The sequence below is a fragment of the Sciurus vulgaris genome, assembly GCF_902686455.1.
Source record: "Sciurus vulgaris genome assembly, chromosome: 3".
Taxonomy (NCBI): domain Eukaryota; kingdom Metazoa; phylum Chordata; class Mammalia; order Rodentia; family Sciuridae; genus Sciurus; species Sciurus vulgaris.
In genome coordinates this window covers 177,825,134-177,845,994 of record NC_136463.1, presented here as the reverse complement: position 1 = coordinate 177,845,994, position 20,861 = coordinate 177,825,134, and the positions used below count along the sequence as shown (strand labels likewise).

General features: G+C 39.2%; 1 protein-coding gene across 2 annotated transcripts in view; it reads right to left on the bottom strand.

The window, feature by feature from the left end:
* The window catches only part of RHBDD1 (rhomboid domain containing 1), a 134,451-nt gene that overhangs the window by 34,375 nt on the left and 79,215 nt on the right, over positions 1-20,861 (bottom strand). The window lies entirely within an intron of this gene.

Below are 20,861 nucleotides of genomic sequence, written 5' to 3'. Positions count from 1 at the left end.
CTGATGACTATCATAACATTCCTAGCATAAAACAGTTTTAAATTAAGGCCAGTTAATGAAGTTATTTCAATTTCAATCCCCTTCTGTAACAACTTGGTGACAGTCTACAATACAATTATTTTTGTTTTATTGTACTCAGTCCTTTCAGAGACTCATATTCCTGACAGTGGCAAGAGGAGACTCTCATGGGGGCTGCAGGGAATACTTACAGAATGATCACAACATCTTCAAAGCGTCCTCCAACTCAGACTTTATATTTCTGGATATAGCAAGATGTCAATATCAGAGCTGGCTTCAACTGAAAATTTACTTTTATATAATTAACTTATAGAATTAGATAATTAATAAAATATAAGCTGATGATCTCTAATTCTGCCTTGAAAATAAAGAAATACCTTAAAAGTCAAAATTCTGGACAAAATTTTATAGACTAAAAATAAGCCAACACATTAAAAAAAAAAAAAAAAAAAAAAGCCAGGCACAGGGGAGCAAGCCTGTAATCCTAGTTACTCCAGAGGCTAAGGCAGGAAGATTACAAGTTCAAGACCAGCTTTGGGGCAACTTAGTGAGATCCTGTCTCGAAACAAAAAATTGAAAGGTTGGGGATGTAGTTCAGTGGTCAAGTGATACTGGGTTCAATCCCAGTACAGGGGCAGGGAAGAAATATCTAGTAGGAAGAGGTTCTGGATCCTTTCATAAGAATGCCAGTTAAATACTAGGATACTATGTAATAGAAAACCCACCAGTATTCCTCCACTGATATAAGAAAGCATTTCAATTAGGGTATGCAATCACTTAAAGAAATTCCTTTATATGTAGAGTAGGTTAGAAATAATGCCAAAGGGATAGAAATACAAGAAAAGGGATACAAATACAAGAAAAGGTAGTAAAGTGAAAACCACACTGGATGGCTCTATACATCCACCTGCTGGCTGATATCAAAAAGCCTGACCACAAGTGTTGGGCAGGATGGGGAAAACCTGGAACTCACACTGCGGGAGACGATGCATATGTTACAAGTACTTTGCAGTATGGTTTGACAGTTCGTTAAAAAGTAAACACGCACTTTTCTTACAACCCAGACAATCGACTCGTAGGTGTTTACTCAGCAGAAATGAAAGCACATCTTTATACAAATACTTGTGGACAGACGTTCATAGCTGCTTTCTTGTAAAAGCCAAATACCTGGTAACAATTCAAAAGTTCATTAATCGTTGAACAGATAAATTGTGATATATCCATACAATGACATACTATTTGCAATAAAAAGGGAATTAACTATTAATATACATAGTGAGTTGGATAAAGTCCAACTAAATATGCTGAGTGAAATAAATCAGACGACCAAAGTACAGTTGTCCCTCAGCATCCAGGGGAACTGTTTCTGGGACGCACTAGAGACACCAAACTTCAGATGCTCCAAGCCTTTGAGTCAAATGGTGTATTTGTAGGTAACTCACGGGCACACTCCCCTATACTTTAAACTATCTCTTTATTACTTATAATACCTAATATGATGTTAAATGCTATGCAAAGAGTTGTTACATTCAATTGTTTAGGGAATAATGACAAGTGTGTACATGTATGGTACAATTTTTTGTTTCAAGTATTTTTAATTCATAGTTAGTTGAATCCATAGAAGCAAAACCAACAGAAATGAGGGGCTGATATATACAGTATGTTTTCATTTATAAAAGAAACCTACAAAATGCAAACTAATCCACAGTGACAGAATATCAGTGGTTGGCTAAGTATGAAGGAGAGTAGAGATGAATGACCAAGGGACAGAAGAAACAGGTGTGACGGATACCCCAATTATCTCGGCAGTGATGTATACAAGTGTATACGTATATCAATGCTAACCGAATTGCACATTTAAAATATGTGCAGTTGATCATATGACAATTATATCTCAATAAAACTATAAAAGCTAATACTTACAAATTCCTAGAGAAAAGAACAGACTTCATTTAACATCAAAATTAGCATCGATGTAGCTCTCTATACTTTCTTTTGGACAGTACTAGGGATGTAACCCAGGGCCCCGTACATGCTAGGCAAGCACTCTATCACTAACCTATGTTCCAAGCCCTTTCTCAGTTTTATTTTGAAATTAAGTTGCTCAGACTGGCCTCACACTTGGGATTCTCCTGCCTCAACCTTCCTAATGGCTGCGATTACAGGAATGTGCCAATGTGCCTGGCTACATGGTACTTTCATGAACACTATGTCATTTGATTTTTAAAAAATGAAAGTCTTATTATTCTGAGAATAAAATTTGTGCCACCACCCAGAATTCACAGCAGACCCCACAATTTCCCACTGTGTACACAAGATTAATTGGGGAACTATTTGGCTCCTGAAGATTTGCTGAGTCTGCCCTATGCTAAGGGCACCTATTCCCAATAGGATACTAAGTCTTCTGGCATATACACTGAGTTCTTTCAGGGCTATTATCTTAACCCAAAGTATGATTTTGTAAAACTTTAACTTGCTTAAGAGATCTCAAAAGAGAGCAGAAGGTAGGAAGAAAATAAGCCTCATATTATGTCTAGTTCTTGCTGGATTAGAAGAAAGAGAAGGCAGAAAAAAGAGCTGGTATGGCAGAAGACCAGGGGACTGGGTACCGCTTCTGGAGCCTGTGGGAAAAGAGACATGGACCAGGGGTCTGGCATCTAGAGTACCAAAATCCCAGCTCTAAACACACACACATACCTACACTCACTCACCAGAAAATCCATCTTAAACCCTAAACTGTTAAATTTGGGATACAACACCTTATTTTAAACCTTGGTTTTTCTCCTCCATTTTATTAGGAAAATGATATACTTACTTTTTAAAAATAAGAGCTTCACTGAAATTTAATTCCTAAACCATACAACTCGTCTATTGAGAGCGGATAACTTAACATTTTTTAATACATTCATGGAGGTGCATAACTGTTATGGTTTAGAAAGGAGATGTCCCCCAAAGCTCCTATGAACATGGGAATGTTCAGACATGAGATCATTAGATTATGAGAGCTGTAGCCTTATCAGAGGATCAATCCATTTGATGGACTAATAAGTTAAAGGGACTGACTGGGTGGTAACTGAAAGCCAGTGGGGCATGGTTGGAGGAAGTACGACTTCCTCCATCACTTTATCCCATACTTAATTCATCCATCATCAGCTGATAGGCATTTGGGTTGTTTTAAGTTTTTTTGACTAATTTAAATAATGTTACCATGAATTTTCATGTACAAGTTTTTGTGCGGACATGGGTTTTCCTTTCTTTTAGAAATTACTGGTTTATAATGTTAAGGTTAAACTCTACATTTGACCTGAGTAACTGCCAGACTGCCATCCAAAGCAGCTACACTATTTTGCAATTCCATCAGCAGTGTATAAAGGTTCTAATTTATCCACATCCACATCCTTGCAGGCACTTAAGACTGTCTTTGGAAAAAAATATTATAGTTCTGTACTGGGATTTGCACATGAAGTGTTCCCCCTTAAACTCATGTACTGGAAACATGATATTCAATGCAGCAATATTCAGATTATGAGAGCTGAAGCCTAATCAGTGGATTAATCCATTTGATGGATTGATAATTTGAATGGATTACTGGGTGATTACTGTGGCAGGTGGGGTGTGGCTGGTGGAGGTAGGTCTCTGAGATGTGTCCTTGGGGATTATATTTTGTCCCTGGATCCTCTCTGTCTTTCTGCTTCCCGGCTGGTATGAGCTGAGCAGCTTTTCTTTGTAATGCCCTTCTGCCATGATATTCTGCCTCACCTCAGGCCCAGAGGAATGGAGTTAAGAATACCATGGACTCTGAACCATGAGCCAAAATATAGTTGTTCTCATCAGGTATTTTGATCACAGCAACAACAACAACAAAAAAAAACCTTCCAAACATACCATCCTAGTGGATGTGATGAGGTATCTCACTGGGTTTTGATTTGCATTTCCTGAATATCGATGCAGCAACTTCTTCATGTGCTTATGGGCCACATGTATGTTGTCTTTGGCGATATGTCTCTTTAGATCATCTGCCCATTTTCTAAGTGGGCTGTCTTATTACTGAATTGTAAGAATTCTTTACATTTTCTATATAAAAGTTCTTTATCACATATACGGTTTGAAAATATTTTCCCTATTTTGTGATTGTGCACTTTTTTATGGTGTCCCTTACAGTATAAAAGTTTTAAATTTTGATAAAGTCTAATTTATGTATTATTCATTTAATGCTTTGTTTTTGGTATCTAACCAGTCTGAAGATTTACAAGTATATTGTCTTCTAGTTTTGCAACGTTAGCTCTTACATTTAGGTTATTGGGCTGGTTCTATACCTGATTCTGAGTATTACTCATGGCTAATAGTGCTAAATCATGCCCAGTGATTGATATGACTTCAGATCCAGTCCGTTAGTATTTGAGCTTTACCAGAAATTGGTGTGAATTTCATCCTTCAGGCAGCATGAGTAACATGAGAATAGAATAGACTTCTGCCGAGCTCTCTTATAAGTGGAAATTCCACAGTCTTCTAATGTACCTCACTGAGACCATTAATCAAGAGATATTCCCATCTTTTTTGACATGATGTAGGAAGTAAATAAAAGCACAGCAGTAGATGTAAAGAATACTCATAAACTAGGAGGGCAGAGGGACAAATTCTGGGCTGGTCTGGCCCTAGAATATCACATTGTCAAAGAGGGTCTAATTGCCAGAGGCCAAGCACCAAGGGGACACCTCTGTCTCTGCATCATGCTTAGTACTCCTTCAAGTCACTGCCTTGGTGTTGTGTCTCTTCCCTCATCTCCTGTTGCAGCATCTGTCATCTATCTGCCTAAAATTTCTGAGCACTGAGGAGTCAGGTCTTCCTGCCAATTATTTTGTGGAAAAGGAAAACTAATATTAAGAAGATTATGAGCCCAAATCATTTTTCTACTCTAAACCCCAATAGAGAGAGAAGATGATAGGAGATATATATATAGCCCAAACTTAGACTAACACTGGGTTTTCAAGATGGCGGCCTAAAGGGAGGCTGCATTTCATGTTGCTCCAGGACTCAGGATTCAAAAGAGGAGATATTGAGACGCTTGGGACCAACTCAAAGCAGCCGGGTGACTCTCACTCCCTGGGGGGGCATCCCGGATGGGACGGGGGTCCCGGAACGCAGGAAAGTTTGTGAAGTAGAACTGCCGGCGAGACGCCCCTCCCCCCGCTGGAGCAGTGAACTCGGAGACCTGGGAGCGCCGAAAAGGAGGCCGCTCGGCACAGCGCGGGGACTCGGAGCAGCCACTGGGGCTCCGGCGGCTGCCCAGGGGACGAGTGGCGAGGAGAACTGTGTGGACTCAGGACACCGGGGCCTGCCCTGAGGAGGAGGAGAGGAGCGTGGCCACTTGGATTCGGAGAGACTGCACCAGAACTGCAGGCGGGTGCCAGAGGAGAAGCTGCGCGGCGAGCTGTTTGGAATCAGAACGACGCTTCTGAACACCGGGGCCTGCCCTGAGGACTAGGAGGAGGAAGAGGAGCGCGGCCGCTTGGATTTGGGTGACTACACCAGAGCTACAGGCGGTGGCCAGAGAAGGGGCTGCGTGGCGAGCTGTTTGGACTCTGACCACTTCTGAACCCGGGGCCTGCCCGGAGGAGTAGGAGAAGGAGGAGAAGGAGTGCGGCGGGTCCTTTGGACTCGCAGTGACTGCATTAGCGCTCCAGGCGGCTGCTCAGAGGAGAAGGCGAGTGGTGAGTTGTTTGGTCTTAAAGTGACAGCTCCTGAACACAGGGGGGCTGCCTGGAGGAGAAGCGTGGTGGGACGCTTAGTCTTGAGTGGCCGCACCTGAGCTCCGGGCGGTGCCCAGAGGACCCGTGCAGCGGGTCACGTGGATTCAGAGCCACTCAGAGGGACTGCTCCTGAACACCCGGGGGGTTATCTGGAGAAAGAGGAGGAACGGGGAGGGTCATTTCGACTCGGAGTGATTGATTGCCCCGGGCTACAGGTGGTTGGTGGGAGGAGGAGGCACGAAGTGAGTTTCTTGGACTCCTAGTGACCGCACCGGCATACTGGGCGGCTGTCTGGAGGAAGAGGCCTGTGGCGGGTCTCTGGGACTCAGAGCGATTGTTCGGGGCCACAGGTGGCTGCTCAGAGGAGGGGCCACGCAGCCAGGCGATTAGGTGCAGAGCAGGGTCCCAGGATCTAGGAGGCTTCTGGGTGGAAGAGCCGCACAGAGACAGGCTTAGGGCGGAGCGAAGGTTCCAGGCCTGTGGGCAAATTCTCTGAGGAGGGGCAGCCTAAGGAGATTCATCTGCGAAGGGTGAGGCTCCCAGGCCCAGGAGGTAGGGCCGGGCCCCTGGAAACTTTGCAGAGGAAGGCAGCCCAGCCCAGGCAGTAGCTGTAAATTGAGGGGAACCTCTAGGAGGAAACTGACCAGCGAGACCTCCCCACTGGGTGAGTCTTCCCTGCCTGGTGAGGTTTCCCCACAAGGACGGTAAAACCAGAGACACAGGCCCAAACAGGCCTTGCCTCAGCCCACAGCCTAGGTCCCCTTTGGATGACCATTGGTCAACAAGTGGAGGCACCTCTGCCCACTAGCAGGGAATATACCCCACCTGAAGGCCACCACTCCTAGAGAGGCAGCTTCCTTGTGGAGCACCGCATTATCAACTTCCTCCAAGACTTCAGCCTACTGAAGGCTAAGAGGGGATATATATAGAAATCTTCAGGGACATTGTAAATCAACAGAGGAAATCTGCAATATCTCAGCGGTCCACTGAACAATATGAGAAAACAAGGAAAGAAAATGATGCAAACAAATCTAGATGTTACATCAATAAAACCCAATGACAGCATGGCAGAAGAAATGACAGAAAAGGAGTTCAGAATGTACATAATTAAAATGATCAGAGAAGCAAACGATGAGATGAAAGAGCAAATGCAAGCATTGAATGATCGCACCAATCGACAGTTAAAAGAGCAAATACAGGAAGCAAAAGATCATTTCAATAAAGAGTTAGAGATATTGAAAAAAAAAACAAACAGAAATCCTTGACATGAAGGAAACAATAAACCAAATTAAGAACTCCATAGAAAGCATATCCAATAGGATAGAACACCTGGAAGACAGAACCTCAGACATTGAAGACAAAATATTTAACCTTGAAAACAAAGTTGAACAAACAGAGAAGATGGTAAGAAATCATGAACAGAATCTACAAGAACTATGGGATATCATGAAATGGCCAAATTTAAGAATTATTGGGATTAAGGAAGGTCTAGAGAAACAAGCCAAAGGAATGAACAACCTATTCAATGAAATAATATCAGAAAATTTCCCAAATCTGAAGAATGAAATGGAAAATCAAGTTCAAGAGGCTTATAGGACTCCAAATACACAAAATTACAACAGACCCACACCAAGGCACATTATAATGAAAATACCTAACATACAAAATAAAGACAGAATTTTAAAGGCTGTGAGAGAAAAGAACCAAATTACATTCAGGGGGAAACCAATACGCATATCAGCAGATTTTTCAATCCAGACCCTAAAAGCTAGAAGGTCCTGGAACAACATTTTTCAAGCCCTGAAAGAAAATGGATGCCAACCAAGAATCTTATACCCAGCAAAACTTACCTTCAAATTTGACGATGAAATAAAATCCTTCCATGATAAACAAAAGCTAAAAGAATTTACAAAAAGAAAGCCAGCATTACAGAACATTCTCAACAAAATATTCCATGAGGAAGAGATGAAAAACAAAGAAGCAAATCAGCAAAGGGAGGAATTATCCTAAAGGAATTGTCAAATAAAGGAGGAAACAAGTTGTGTCAAACAAATAAATAAACAAAATTTTAAAAATGAACCAAATGACCGGGAAACCAAATCATTTCTCTATAATAACCCTGAATGTTAATGGCCTGAATTCATCAATCAAAAGACATAGACTGGCAGACTGGATTAAAAAGAAAGATCCAACAATATGTTGCCTGCAAGAGACTCACCTCATAGAAAAAGATACCCATAGATTAAAGGTGAAAGGATGGGGAAAAACATACTATGCACATGGACTCAGCAAAAAAGCTGGAGTATCCATCCTCATTTCCGATAATGTGGACTTCAAGCCAAAGTTAGTCAGAAGGGATAAAGAAGGTCATTTCATACTGCTTAAGGGAAGCATAAATCAGCAAGGTATAACAATCATAAACATCTATGCCCCAAACAGTGGCTCATATATGTATGTCAAACAAATCCTTCTCAATTTCAGAAACCAAATAGACCACAACACAATAATACTAGTTGATTTTAACATGCCGCTCTCACCACTGGACAGATCTTCCAGACAAAAATTGAACAAAGAAACCATAGATCTCAATAACACAATCAATAATTTAGACTTAACGGACATTTATAGAATATACCATCCAACCAAGAGTGAATACACTTTCTTCTCAGCAGCACATGGATCCTTCTCTAAAATAGACCATATATTATGCCACAAAGCTAATGTTAGCAAATACAAGAAGATAGAGACACTACCATGTATTCTATCAGATCATAATGGATTAAAGTTAGAAATAAATGAAAGAGTAAAACACAGAAACTATTCCAACATCTGGAGATTAAACAATATGCTATTATATGATGAATGGATAACAGAAGATATTAGGAAGGAAATTAAAAAATTCTTAGAGGTAAATGAGAACAAAGAAACATCATATCAAAATCTCTGGGACACTATGAAAGCAGTACTTAGAGGGAAATTTATTTCATGGAGCGCATTTAATAAAAGAAGCAAAACTCAACAAATAAACAACCTAACACTACAGCTCAAAGCCCTAGAAAAAGAAGAACAGAACAGCACCAAAAGTAGTAGAAGACAGGAAATAGTTAAACTCAGAGCTGAAATCAATGAAATTGAAACAAAAGAAACAATACAAAAAATTGACAAAATAAATAGTTGGTTCTTCGAAAAAATAAACAAAATTGATAAACCTTTAGCCACACTAACAAAGAGAAGACGAGAGAAAACCCAAATCACTAAAATTCGGAATGAACAAGGAAATATCACAACAGACAGGATGGAAATACAAAACATAATTAGAAGCTATTTTGAAAATCTATACTCCAACAAAATAGAAAATTTTGAAGACATCAACAGGTTTCTAGAGACATATGAATTGCCTAAACTGAATGAGGAGGACATAAACAATTTAAATAGACCAATTTCAAGTACTGAAATAGAAGAAGTCATCAAAAGCCTACCAACAAAGAAAAGTCCGGGACCAGATGGGTTCTCAGCCGAGTTCTACAAAACCTTTAAGGAAGAGCTCATTCCAATACTTCTCAAAGTATTCCATAAAATAGAAGAGGAGGGAACCCTCCCAAACTCATTCTATGAAGCCAATATCCCACTGATACCTAAACCAGACAGAGACTCATCAAGGAAAGAAAATTTCAGACCGATATCCTTAATGAACATCGACGCAAAAATTCTCAACAAAATTTTAGCAAATCGCATACAAAAACATATTAAAAAGATAGTGCACCATGATCAGGTGGGTTTCATCCCAGGGATGCAAGGTTGGTTCAACATCAGGAAATCAATAAACGTAATTCACCATATTAATAGACTTAAAGTCAAGAATCACATGATTATTTCAATAGATGCAGAAAAAGCATTTGATAAAATACAGCACCCCTTCATGCTCAAAACACTAGAAAAAATAGGGATAGTGGGAACATTCCTTAACATTGTAAAGGCCATTTATGCTAAGCCCATGGCTAATATCATTCTAAATGGTGAAAAACTGAAAGCATTCCCCCTAAAAACTGGAACAAGGCAGGGATGCCCTCTTTCACCACTTCTATTCAACATCGTTCTTGAGACTCTGGCCAGAGCAATTAGACAAACCAAAGAAATTAAAGGGATACGAATTGGAAAAGAAGAACTCAAACTATCCCTGTTCGCTGATGACATGATTATATATTTAGAGGAACCTGGAAATTCCACCAGAAAACTCTTAGAACTCATAAGTGATTTCAGTAAAGTAGCAGGTTACAAGATCAATGCCCATAAATCCAACGCATTTTTATACATAAGTGATGAATCTTCAGAAAGAGAAATTAGGAAAACTACCCCATTCACAATAGCCTCGAAAAAAATAAAATACTTGGGAATCAATCTCACAAAAGAGGTGAAAGACCTCTACAATGAGAACTATACAACACTAAAGAAAGAAATTAAAGAACACCTTAGAAGATGGAAAGATCTTCCATGTTCTTGGATAGGAAGAATTAATATTGTCAAAATGGCCATACTACCTAAAGTGCTATACAAATTCAATGCAATTCCAATTAAAATCCCAATTGTGTACCTTACAGAAATAGAGCAAGCAATTATGAAATTCATCTGGAAGAATAAGAAACCCAGAATAGCTAAAGGAATCCTTAGCAGGAAGAGTGAAACAGGGGGTATTGCAATACCAGATCTTCAACTCTACTACAAAGCAATAGTAACAAAAACGGCATGGTATTGATACCAAAATAGAAAGGTAGATCAATGGTACAGAATAGAGGACACGGACACAAACCCAAATAAATACAATTTTTCTCATACTAGACAAAGGGGCCAAAAATATGCAATGGAGAAAAGATAGCCTCTTCAACAAATGGTGCTGGGAGAATTGGAAATCCATATGCAACAGAATGAAACTAAACCCATATCTCTCACCATGCACGAAACTAAACTCAAAATGGATTAAGGACCTCGGAATCAGACCAGAGACCCTGCAGATTATAGAAGAAAAAGTAGGTCCAAATCTTCACCTTGTTGGTCTAGGACCAGACTCCCTTAACAGGACTCCCATAGCACAAGAAATAAAAGCTAGAATCAACCACTGGGATAGATTCAAACTAAAAAGCTTTCTCTCAGCAAAGGAAACTATCAGCAATGCGAAGAAAGAGCTACAGAGTGGGAGAATATCTTTGCCAATCATACTTCAGATAGAGCACTAATCTCCAGAATCTATAAAGAACTCAAAAAACTCTACTCCAAGAATTCAAATAGTCCAGTCAACAAATGGGCTAAGGAAATGAATAGACACTTCACAGAAGAAGATCTACAAGCAATCAACAAACATATGGAAAAATGTTCAACATCTCTAGTAATAAGAGAAATGCAAATCAAAACCACCCTAAGATTCCCTCTCACCCCAATTAGAATGGCGATTATCAAGAATACGAGCAACAACAGGTGTTAGCGAGGATGTGGGGAGAAAGGTACACTCATACACTGCTGGTGGGGCTGCAAATTAGTGCAGCCACTCTGGAAAGCAGTGTGGAGATTCCTTAGAAAACTTGGAATGGAACCACCATTTGACCCAGCTATCCCACTCCTTGGCCTATACCCAAAGGACTTAAAATCTGCATACTACAGAGATACAGCCACATCAATGTTCATAGCTGCTCAATTCACAATAGCCAGACTGTGGAACCAACCTAGATGCCCTTCAATTGATGAGTGGATAAAGAAACTGTGGTATATATATACAATGGAATATTACTCAGCCATAAAGAATGATAAAATTATGGCATTTGCAGGCAAATGGATGAAATTGGAGAATATCATGCTAAGTGAGATAGGCCGATCTCAAAAAGCCAAAGGACGAATGATATCGCTGATAAGTGGAGGATGACACATAATGGGGGGGAGGGAAGGGTTAGAGTTAGGGTTAGGGAGGGGGGCAAGTATGGAGGAAGGAACTACTGTATAGAGGGTAAAGAGGGGTGGGAGGGGTGGGGGATGGGAAAAAATAACAGAATGAATCAAACAACACTGCTCTATGTAAATTTATGATTACACAAATGGTATGCCTTTACGCCATGTACAAACAGAGAAACATGTATCCCATTTGTTTACAATAAAAAAAAAAAAAAGAAAAAAAAAAAAAAGACTAACACTGAAAACTAAAAGAAACACACACACACACACACACACACACACACACACACACACACACACACACACATATCCCAAAGAAGTTTTTATTTCCCCAGCAGAATTTGTGATCTATACCCTGAAATCAGGAGCCAGACTCTTTGGGAACTGGTGATAGTATACGATGCCTACTAAGACCAGGCAAAAAACTTGGTTAGCTACATTTTGTGTGATGCTAAATTTAAAGATGAGGGACTAATTAGCCTAATGGAAACATTTCTAGATAGCACAGCATTCAGTTAGTGGCATGGATATTGCTGGCAGTTTTTCTGGCCACAACAGGAACAGAACACAGAGCTAAAAAACTTTAAAAATGTGCAGTTTGCCAGAAAAGCACATGTTAAGCTGGGGCTAAGGATGGTGTGCTTATTGAAGAGATTATAGTCCCTAAAGCAATGCTAAGTACTTTGCAAAGAGCCAACTGAAAAGATGGCTCTGGGTAGCTCAGGAATTTGCAAGACTACACCCATTTCAGGCTCATGGATGAGAAAGGAAAATTCCTTTGAGAAGAGATCATGGGAGCATCCTACTTACATAAGCAGTCCTAGAAAGTTGTTTCACCATCCTGAGCCACAAAGGCACTCAGAGGTCCCTACAGCTATGATTCCAGGGGGCCAGGTATTATGTGAGCTGTTAGCAGACCCCTGGCATCACCCAAATGGTGCTGGTTCTGCAGGAATATGGAATGCTTAAATTAAGGGGTCACAAAGGTTTCCACTGAGATTTCAAAGGAAAACCTGGGAGGTCAGGCAACGTGCAGCAGCGTTGGAATTTCTGTGGGGTGCCCCTGAGAGGGCGATGCTTGAAGCTGTAAAGGTGAAGTCAAAGCAGGAATGGAGACAGCAGGATTAAGAGACATCTACCACATGGCCCATCTTCTGAGAAAAGCTGCTAGCTGTTCAGAGAGCCAAGGCTATAACAGAGTCCATGTGCACTGCAACCACCACAGGCAAAGACGTGGGGCTGCCCAAACACTTTGGAGAGATATCTTGCCACTGAGCCCTACATGCTATACATAGAGTTATGAGCACTGTTTGTCCAGCTGGGTTTCAGTCTTGCTACGGCCCCATCCCTTCATTCTGTGCCCTTATTCCTCCCTTTTGGAATAGAATTTTATTCTGTGCCACTGTATATTGGATATATGCAACTTGTTTTTAATTTTTTACAGGGCTTCCAGCCAAGAGTTTGTCTTAAGTCTCAGAGACTTTGCACTTGGACTGGACTTTTCAGCAGTGATACAACTGTTAAGACTATGGGTCTCCTGGAGATGAATTGCTTGCATTTTGCAGTGTGAGATGGACATGAGCTTTTAGGGGCAGAATGTTATGGTTTAGATATGAGGTGTCCCCCCGCAAAGCTCCTGGATTAATGCAGGAATGTTCAGAGGTGAAATGATTGGATTGTAAGAGCTGTAACTAGAGTTCATCCTAGTTTTGAATGAACAGGGTGGCCAAAAAAGGTGCTTCACTGGAACTGTCCTGGAAGGGTTGTTCTTTGTGCAGCCCCTTACCCTCTCTCTGCTTCCTAACCCTACCACGAACTGAGCATCCTTCCTCCACTGCGCCTTACTCCATAATGAACAATCTGTTCTTGGGCCCACAGCATGGAATTGGCTGTCTGTGGACTGAAACCCCTGAAACCATGAACCCCAAATAAACTTTTCCTCTGCTAAGCTTTTCTTGTTAGGTATTTTGGTCGTTGTGATATCAAATCTGACTAAAACAACCAGGGATATATACAAGGAGAGGAAAAACCACCTGTGGACACAGGAAAAGGTAACTCTGCAAGCTAAGGAAGCAACCTTGGAAGAACTTAAACCTGTTAGCCCCTTGATCTTGGACTTCTAATCTCTGGAGAAGTGAGAAAACAAATTTCTGTCATTTATTCTACACAGTCTGTGATGATGGTAGCCCTAGAAAACCAGTATAAAAATTTTCATATTAATTTAAAATGTTATTTGTATTAATTATAAATTAATGGAAATGCCACCATTATCATGTTCTACAATACATGAAAGGCAAAATAATGCAATGAGTAAATATGCAGACTGAAACTAGACTGCCTGGGTTCCAATCTCCTTATCAACTATGAGCTGTCAGCCTCTGAGTCTCTGTACACACAGGTACACATACATACATGGGTCACTGGCAATGGTACCTGGTATGCTATGGCTCATTTAAATTCTATCCACCTTTCCCCTGCCAAGTAGAGTGATTTTAAGACCCAGATTTAACCTTGTTGTTTTCCTACTTAAAACTCTCTATGGTTTAGACTATCTTCAGGATTAAAAGCAAAACCCTTAAACTCAGAAACTGGGCCCTTTACAACCTGTTTCCCACCTCTCTCTCTCTCCACCCTGATAACCACCTTGGTCCCCACACTGAAAAGTACACTGTAGCCATAAACTACTTCATTCCTCCAAAAGACCTTCTTCCCATATCTGAGCTTTTATTAATTTTCTCTGCTTCACTCATTCTTCTATTCAAATCCTTCACTAACTTCTCATTATATTCAGGGTAAAAACCAAATCAAAAACCAACCCCATGGATGGGCCATAGTTTGGAATATTTATTTAAATTTGGGATTAATATCTAGATTGCCCCAACCTTACACTTCACACATTTATTCACACACACACACAAAGCAAGTTCGCTATCTATGTATTTTGTCAGTTGATTTTTGAGACAAATAAGGTGCTAGATGTTGAAATGTCACTATGACTCAGGAGGAAAAAACCCATGTTTGTTTGTTTTTGGTACTAGGGATTGAACCCAGGAACACTTAACCACTGAACCACATCCTCAGTCCTTTATTTTTTTTTAATTTTGAGACAGGGTCTTGCTAAATTGTGCAGGGCATCGATAAGCTGCCAAGGCTGGCTTTGAACTTGCAATCCTCCTGCCTCAGCCTCCCAAGCCACTGGGATTACAGGTGTGCACCACCTCACCCAGCCAAAATCCATGAATTCTGAGTTTAGAGTAAATGCTATCCCATTGGTACACCTCTCTCTTCTGTTCGCTGTAGATGCAATTTCTATTTTATTTTTCTATAGTTAAGAGGTTTATTTATGTAACCACAAAGATTTTTTTTTTTTTTTTTTTTTAACTATGTACAAGTCTTGACAGTTTTAAGGACAGTTGCTCATTTGGTCTCATTACTTTGCCAGTTAATTGACAGGGAAGCATGTCCTAATTGCTCATTAACTCTGATGATGTTCCCCTTGTCTGGTGTCAAGGTCTGAGAGATACAGAGTGCACAGCAACTATATAACTGCTGCCCCTATAGGGGACAAAGCATTAGGTCCACACCGTTGAAAAACAGATGTTTTGATTTTGGTTTTTAAAAATCCTATCTATGGTAGAGTAGAATTTGTTGGTGAGTTGCTTTTTCCTGAGGCTAACAAGATGAACCACAGTGCTGATTAAATATTATTTTCTGGAGCCACATAGGCTTTTTATAGCCATTGCTTATGAAAATCATTCTTGGTTAGATTGTAATCTGCCAAAATGACAACCGATTTAAAAGGCATGCGGAGAACAGCTTTCGCTGGTGCTCTTTCACTTCCACCCTCCCCTGTCCCTACTGCATGCAGGATGGTAATGAGCAAAAGCATAACAGAAATAAGCTGTCAATGTAGGCAAAGCTCAGCGGCCACTCAGACCCGCCCCCACCCTCGCCAAACACACAAAGAAATACAGCGTTCCTCTAAACATCTGTGCCTCCATACCAAGAAGCACTGCTTACTGTCCACATGCACTGTCCACATGCTACATCACATATCCAATGTTTATGCTACATAAAACATTAAACTAACAGCAAATAATTAGGCCTATCAAGGGGGAGGAAATGTGTCATAACTGACAAAGGTCATAATCTCAAAGTTAAGCTCAAATGGGTCTCACTGGGCCTGCATTATCTAAGCCAGGGGCTTAATTCCCTCCATGCCAAAAAACATCCTCTATGCAACAGTAAATTACTTGAGGTTTAAAATTTGTCTTTGTCACAGCACAGTGTGCCAAAAGAAGGGCCCTGCTAACCCCCTGAGACACAGTTTATTTAAAGATATAATGAAGACAGCAGGTGTTCCATACAGATGTCACTTCTTCTAGAAGGCACTTATTAAACACTTTATCTCCCTTAATGTCCATGGAGTAGCTACATTTTATTTCAGCATCACACTACCTAAAAGCAAATCGTTTCCTTTTAGTCTCATTGAGCTGAAAATTAAATACTACTGGGCTTTGGGTTGTTTTAATTTGATATGTAAAGAATCCTGAACACGAAGATTCAAGAGTCAACTCAGTGTTCTCCAGTAATACAAAACTGCATTTTGCAATACAAAAAATGCTTTTCCACAGGAAGAGTGCCAGACCACTCCTTCCCTTGCTAACGCAACCCCAAGTTCTAAGCACCTCAAACTTTCATTGGGATTAATCACAGCAGATACGAACACACTCCATTGAAGAGAACTTAAAGAGCTTTCAGTGTTGCATACTGTAAGGTAAGTGGAAGGGCCTGTTGCCTGGGTTCCTAAATGATATGCTAAAGCAGCCTAAAACTAAGGTTGAATTCAGTGTGTTCTAGAAACCTCAAGAAAAAAAGAAATTGTGTCTTCAGTGTGGGGCTGTTATGAATAAAGCTGCAGTGAACATACTTTGTGTGGACTTACATTTTCAAATCTCTTAGGTAAATATCTAGGAGTGAGATTGCTCGGTTAAAATGTAGGCATTGTTTAACTTCATTAGAAACTGCCAGTTTTCAACTAGTTGTTCTATTTTACAACTAGTGTAGGAGAGTTACCATTGCTTGCATCTTTATCAGAACTTGAGTTTATCAGTCTTTTAAATTTTAGCCATTCTCATGTATCTGTAGTAGTAACTCCATATGGTTGTAGCTTTTGCATTTCCCTGATGAACAATGATGACTGTGATTGACTCTGAACAAGTAAAATCAACCTACAGTGACAGAAGTTGGAAGAGTGTTTATCCTCAATTGAGATTGTGGCTACATGGTTGCACACATATGTAAAAACTCATTAAGCTGCCTGTACACCTGTGACTGTACATTAGTAATGCATTTTACAAATAAAAATAAAGGGAAAGGGGAAGGAAGAAATCACTGTAGTAACCAGGGACAACTAGCTGCTTATAACAAGAGCAATTGATAACTTTAGTCTGGAAGGTTTGGAGTAGATGAAAAAGTAAGAAGGGAGCACACAAAAAGGAAAAGGGAGAGAAGGGCCAGAGAGCTCATAGTTTGAGTGCTCTGGGCTCTGCTCAGTCTGCCTCCTCTGTCAGGCCAGCAGCATTCTGCAAAGGTTACAGAAAACTGGATGAGATACTGTTTTCCTTGCCTTTCACTACAAAACAGAACTTTATGTCTCCAATAGAATGGGTTCTTGCAGAGTATGAAAAATATTTAAAAATTTGGTAATGTATAAATTAATTTCAACATCACTTCTTCACAAATATTCTACATGAAGATATTTTAGAACTGAAGTTAAGCCAAACAAGAAAATATGTCACTATTCCTAAAAAGTAAAAATAACTGGTGTTTTTGGTAAATATTATTTCTACCTTCTTAATAGTACATTTACTAAGTCTGACAAAAACAAATGAGTTTACTAGAAATACTGTACCTTGACATGCTGTGAACTTGCTTCTTTGTCTTTTTAATGGCTCAGTATTATTCTATATGATGATTTATTTAATTCATCTCTTATCTCTGCATGATTAGGCCATTTGCAATTTTCCAAAGCAAATGACTACAATGTAATTTTAATTAGGTTAATATTTACAGTAATCTTAATAATGTTCAATTTGGGTCCTATATCACAACAAAAGTAGATTTAAATAACAAATGTGATAAAAGATCATCTTTTCATCCTCTAATTGAGATTGGTGGAGATACATAAATATATATTATGCATGACTCTCACATCTGGCTCTCTATAACTAAGTACAACAAAATTATAAATAATTTGAATCCTTGGAGAACTGCCATGTGATGAAACTAGACCACTCTGAAAGCTATTTGTGATTCTATGATAAATAGAAACCAATATACGACTTCTTGGTTTTTCTCTCTAGCAACACAACACAATAAAACAAATGGGAAAGCATGGGCAACTATGAGTGAAACTGCTTAAAAAGAGGTGAAGTGGATAGTAGTGAAAATTCTCATATGAATAATTGCTACTGACAAGTAACCAGTGATGTGCAGTAGCTCACCCTAAAATTCTGGTGTCTTAAGGCACACTTAATGGGAGCACTTTTACTCATTTTTTGGTTATGAATCATTTCCTTTTTAAAAGGAAAACTACTAAAGGCAAGTTGAGTTCTATTTAATTTAACGCTGCAAATATCCTTAATTTGTGTTGCTAATATGTATATATTAAAAACAGCAGTATTTTTACAACCTGGTAGGATGGTGAGCGTGGGAAGTCTCAGCATTTGGGAGGCTGAAGTGGGAGGATAACTTGAGACCACGAGTTCAAAACTAGCCTGGCATTGTAGTGAGACTCCATGTCAAAAACTAAAAATGAACAAAAAATCCCGGCATTTATTATACGCCACAATTTTTGGTAAAAATAAAATAAATAACAGCCTAGCAGATTGCTTATGATTGTCTACAGTAAGCATTTGTTTGGTGTGTGGGGTGTGTCCTATGAGGTATCTGAGATGCAGGCTTCTTATATAAGAAGGGCATTCCTCCTCCATACAAATGGTTTTACAACTTTTAAATTACTGTCAGGAAACCAAGCAAACAGAATCTGCTTTGTAAATAAGTTAAATATTTTATTTTTGGGTTTTTAAACACATTTGATAACTAACAATCTTATATAATTATGGGACCGAGTTATGTCACAATACATGCATACAAATAAACTAAGCAAAGGATCATAGTAATACTAACATGTCCCTCCCCAAGACTTAAATAGCAGTCATACGTTTAATATGCTTGACAATGTGGCACTTTATGATCACTACAAGAAATTGCCACTCAAGTTGAAGATAAAATGTTAAGACACAGTTTTAAAGTGGGTTATATAGACTTTTGACATGTACTTACAATGCTTAAGAAAGAATTAGAAAACTGATATTTAAAAAGAAGAAGCTGTAATTAATTGAAAATATAAACTTTTGAGTTTGTAAAACAAAGTCTGGGGCCTTCACCTCAAAAATGGAGGGGGCAGGGATACCATTTTGTTATGTGTTATTTTTTTAGGACAGATACGTAGCATTAAAAATTTCTTCACAACCTCAATTATTTGACCAAAAAGAAGGTAAAGATCCATGAAATTTCAATATACTATCTGATATCTCCTCACCAAAATAATATATTTTTAGAGAAATAAGCGATTCTGAATCAGAATCTTTTGACAGTAATCGTTTTCTCCAATTGGACTCGATCTTATAAAACACCAAATAGACATATCACTAGCTCCTACAATTAAAAATTACATAAATGAGTATCCAAATCATTACACTGCTAAACTTCATATCCCACAAATTCTTACATTAGAGAATCATGACTGCTGAAGTAGAGGATGCAGCACTGGCAAGTAAAGTTCCCTTACTTGAAGTCAACTTACCAATGAATAGAACCAGAGGGTTTCTGAAGGGTACTCAATTCAATTTCTTCATTATAAACTGTATCTCTTTCCTAACTCTAACATATTGTTTAGTGGAACTGAAGTAGATCACCTAAATCTCTGGATGACCACCAGAGAGAAGAGCCTTTTTACCTTGGTAGTAAAGAACAAGATTCATTCACCTCAGTAGCTTTACATCAGGGGCTCAAATAAGGACTCTGAGTGGCCGAATGAATAACAATACTGAGCAACATCACAAATGTGTGAGGCAGATTCTGAAAACATTAATATTTCGTAGCTCAAAAGTAGCCTGAGGGGCTGGAGTTGTAGCTCGGTGGTAGAGCGCTTGCCTAGCATGCGTGAGGCACTAGGTTCCATCCTCAGTATCACATGTAAATAAATTAAAAAAAAAAAAAGTAGTTTGTGGTGGTAGGAGTAATAGGTGGGTAAAAGTATTCATTAATTTTGTTTGTACTTTCATTGTTAAATGCACTTATTAGCATATGAATAATGCCTTTCAATAAATGGTGATTTGGGGGGTAGGTAGAAAAAAATTATAAAGTAATTCACATGTAACAATGTCAATTTCCAAACACATTTAAATTTCATATACACCTCTCTCTCCCTCTCTCCCCCCCCCTCAAAATATAGTTAATATTTTAAAGTTTGGAACCTAAACAGAAGACTGCTACTTACATAGAAGACTGCTACTTACCAGGATGGACCTAAACAGAATTCCGGTTCACTTTATTATTTTTCATATTCACATCTTGTTTTACAGATTTGAAAAATTATGTTTAGTACTTACATTTTTTACATGCACAATTTCACATCTCCAATATCAAACTTTATTCACTGAAATGAATACCTCCAACATATAGAATAGCAAGTAAGAACCAGTAATCTAAAGCAAGTATTGTTCTGCACTGAAATTGCTTTTAGACAATCTGGCAGATGGTACTTTTTTATTATGTAGAAAGTTTTCCTGGGGGAAAACACACAAAATTACTTAAGAAAAAAAAAAAAAGCTAACTGGTCACACAGAATTAGCAGCATATCTCTCTGTCCTGGCTGCAATGTTCCTGCTAAGTTAACCAAGCAAGGCAGCAGTGAAAATTTGCATATGTTAAAAACTGCCAACTGCCTATACTCACACCGGGGCCATGAAAGCTCATATAATCATACAATTGAGTAAGATAGCACCATCTAATGCATGTATTTATCAAATCATACCTGCTGTGTGTTGTCCTGTGAATGTTTTCATATGTAAACCCTAAGACCTACAT